This window comes from Mustela lutreola, chromosome 5 (assembly GCF_030435805.1).
Source record: "Mustela lutreola isolate mMusLut2 chromosome 5, mMusLut2.pri, whole genome shotgun sequence".
NCBI classification, from domain to species: Eukaryota; Metazoa; Chordata; class Mammalia; order Carnivora; family Mustelidae; genus Mustela; species Mustela lutreola.
In genome coordinates this window covers 52,101,375-52,105,689 of record NC_081294.1, presented here as the reverse complement: position 1 = coordinate 52,105,689, position 4,315 = coordinate 52,101,375, and positions in this window count along the sequence as shown.

Sequence of the window (4,315 nt, the reverse complement as noted above, 5' to 3'; positions counted from 1 at the left end):
CTTTATGACTGTACATAAAGCATCTAGTCTGGAAGGGTTCCCATTCAAAGGGACATTAAATTAGCATAATGCTGGTCTACAGGTCTTCCCCAGTATTTACCCACAAGCTCATAAACAGACACAGTTAGAAAGATGAATGTAGCTCAGGTTCTGGAGGATTTAAGACAATAATTGCCTTCAGTGTTTCTATGGAAGAAAGCATTAGACTGCCAAAATCTGGGTTAAGTACATTTTTAAGCCATAACACATAATCAAATAACCAAAGTTTGTGGGAAGCTCTTAGAAAATGTACTGTTCATGTTACTAGCACTTCACATCACTTAAACTTCTCTACAGCAATTTGTGGTTTTCTTTTGTTTTTGGTGTGATAGTACACATTTTATTTTTGTATCAGCTAATATTTGTTAAAAGCAAGTTTATGATTACAGATTTCATAGACCTGATTTGGAATGTTTTTAACTTTTATTTTATCAATTGTATATCAATGCTTAATACTAGCATGGTGAGATGATAACAACAATGATGATACTATAAACATTCTCTTATTATGGTGCCTTATATATGCCGGACACTGTTCTTAACAATTTACATATAATTTCATTTGATGATAACATATTGGAATAGGTTTTTAACCAGTAAGTGCTTTCAGACAAGTCCCTCTGCTCCTCTACAGCTCCACCACCAGCTCATTATGGCTCCTGAAATCCAACTATTAGGAAGTATTTTAAAGAGTTTAAACTGGACGTAGTTTAGGTCCCAGTCTGCGTTCATATTTAAGCTATTATCTCTTGTTGCAAATCTACCCTTCTATACTTAGTAATCCTGGTGCTAAACTACACAGCTTTCACCCCTCTCTTTAAGATGCGTCTTACCAGTTCTGGGAATAGCAAGTACTCTAGGGAGATGAGAAGAAAGAAGAGAAAAGGAAGAAGGGACTTCTTCAGTCCATTCTAAATCTGTTCTCTAAAGACTGTCCTGATAATAGCCTCCAAGTGCAATAGCACTTGTTTCAACCTCTAAGTTATTATTGCATTCCCAGGACTAGCCCCATCATGCCCCAGGCACTGACCCCTTTAAAAGACTGGACCCCAGTTCCTTGGGGATTTTTCTCAAGATGATGTTCCCGGCCCCTTCTCTCTCTCTCTCTCTCTCTCTCTCTCTTTCTCCCTAGCTTTAAAGATAGTAGGTGCTTCTCTATCTGAACTGCGCTTGATACCAGGAGATTCTGAAGTTTATTTGATCATGTCCATGTCCTTTAATAAAGTGCTGCTCTCCTTTCCAATAGGAAGTGTCATACTAGTAATTCATAATATGATGTCACATCACAGTTAACTAAAAGTATCACTCTTATTGACTGTAATGAAATAATCCTGAGAATCAAGTGTCTTCATTTCACAATTTTTATAGTAGTTATGCGGGGTATAAGAACTGTGCGGGGGGTGGGATGCCTGGGTGGCTCAGTTGGTTAAGAGACTGCCTTCGGCTCAGGTCATGATCCTGGAGTCCGGGAATCGAGTCCCACATCGGGCTCCCTGCTCGGCAGGGAGTCTGTTTCTCCCTCTGCCCCTCCCACTTCTCATGCTCATCCTCTCTCTCACACTCTCTCTCACAAATAAATAAATAAAATCTTAAAAAAAAAAAAAAACTGTGCGGGGGTTCATCCTCTTCTGACTGCACTAGAGAATCAACAGGCAGAAAAGTATGAGCTCAGGCTTTTAATTCTCAGTTCAAGTAATAGAGAACAAAGGAACTTCTATGGAAGTCTCAAAAAAATCTCTTATTTCTTGTAGCTACAAGGCTGGCTTCTCTTAAATAGTAGATGCATATTTTAATTGTGCTGAATTTAGAATTACAATGTAAATCAAAATCGTACATTGGCCGTGTCTCTCATGAGAAAGCACATTAATTGGGAAGGAAAGTGAGGTTGAAACTTGTATGGTGACATATGAATGGACTTTAACAGTGCTTAGAATCTTAGAACTCTAAGGTTTTCTATGATTTTTTTTTTTAAAGATTTTTATTTGCAAGAAAATAAGCACGGGCCTGCATGCTTGACTAGGGGGAGGGTGGCAGAAGCAGAAGGACAAGCAGACTTCTTGCTGAGCATGGAGCCAGATGCAGGGCTCCATGTGAGGCAGGATTTCAAGATCCTGCAACAAAGACCTGAGCCAAAATCAAGAGTCAGATGCTGAACTTACTGAGCCACCCAAGCTCCCCTCTAAGACTTTCTTAGTGATGGAAGCAGTCCACCTTCCTGGATGTGAGAGGACTCTCCTGCTCTTGGCTTAAGACCCTTCAGTAATTCTGTCAGGTAAAAAAATTGCAAATCAACCAGTTGACAGGCTGAGAGAAAGGGTAGTGAAGAAGGAAGTTATTTATATCAACTACAATCATATAACTCATTACACGGATGGGGACTATAGAAGGTATGCATATCTTATTCCTTACTTGCTATTACTTTTTAGGCATATATAGAGTTCTATCTTTCTGTAAAGGTCACACGGTATTTAAATAAATCTCAACAAATTGATATTTGTATGTACCAAATATTTTCCTTTGATTTCACTTCCATTCCTTTACTCTTTTATGGAAAGGTATTTTCATCATAGACAGGCTTACAACTGAATCTTTGGGAAACAGATTATTCAAGTGGGACCATGATTATATTAGAAGATTAAATATCATCATTCAGAAATGGATGCTGTGATCCTTGCCTAGAAATGGATACGATGGCTGTTTGGATTTTGTATATCTCTTTCTTGGACAAAAGATGAGAGCATTTTGTTTGTACAAAGGATAATTGCATCTTGTTCTGAGATAGTATACATATGCACAGAAGTAAACATACAGTAACAAGTAACTGAGAGGGTGAAGTTTGTCTTTTATTAAACATTTATCTGTCATCTCCAAATCCAACCTTCCATACTCTATTTTGTGATACTCGGGCTGGGCTCATGTTTTCATTTCTTCTCTGCCACTGTCAGGTTATTCTTAGAGAAGGCACTGGAGGAAGACTAGGGAGCAGGTGGAAAGGGAAGGGAAAAGAACATTCTCTTTTTTGTTGACTTATTTTGCCTTTTAATGCTACCCTTCACCTTGTGAAAACAGTTAACTCCAGTCTCCAGTGTTTCGCATTATCAGAACCAGCCTCATTGTGCCTTCCAAGGTATCAGTTTCAGTCAAGCAACACCTCTTCCTTGCAAATGTGCAAGTGTTCTCCTGCACATGATTAAGACTCTAGCAGCACATGGACAGACCATAGAGGTCTGAGATGCAGCCCCAAGGTTCCCCTCTTCTGATTACCTGTGCTTCCACCATCAACCATGTGGTACTCTGCCCTTGGAAGCCTGATCCTCAGCTCTGGGGTTTCCTTCTCTGATCTACTGAGCTATCCTCTTCTCTTCTGAGGATGACTGAGTCCAGCTCTATAAGGCCTCTTGCCTAACGTTTCAGGCTCTGTAAACCTTATCAGCTTTCTTTTGGTGTTTACTCCTATAGGTACTATCTCTGTGTTGCTCATTTACCAGTTCCTTCTTTTTTTTTTTTTTTTCATGTTTCCTTCTTTATTCTTAGCATTATAAAAAATTAAATTTCTACAGCATACAAGTTAAAAAAAAACACAGACAAACAAAAAACTATCTAACCCTCCTCTGCTAATTGCAAGTTTGGTGGAAGATGTTACCTTTACCCTTCTGAATAAGGGACTAATAGTGGACAGAAATACTCAATGGATTTGTGTGGATTTTTAAAAGGTTTTAGAAATAGTAGATGAAAAACAGTTTCTTAGTTTAGAGTAATCCAAGTTTCCAAACAGATTATGTGTCTTTGTGTTAAAAACCACTAATCTAATAGATATGGTTGGGATATGACAGAATAATTTATTTGCCATACCAGTTCCTTCTATACTAAATTCTCTTGAAACACATAATCTAGTTTCTGTTTTACACAGTCCTAATTTGTATTAGCTGGGGTAAGTTATGTGGCCATTCAGATTCCATTTCTTACCTGTTTTATTGATGGGTGGTTATAGAAGGGATGGTTCAAATAATATTAAAGTGGTGTTTCACCACCTTTTCTGGTGAATACTAGTTCCAACATTTCCTCCCTTCAAAACAATACTTATGGCCATGTGTATTTGGAAAATGTTAAATACTATAGCAAACTGTGGGAGAATCATAATACACATAAGCATAACAAAGGCTTTGAGAAGTCCAGCAGAAAAAAAAAAAACTTATTTTACTCTGATTCAATATCTCTTCACAAATTATTTAGCTAGGAAAACTGTTTTATTTTCAGTTAATCTCTATCACCATGC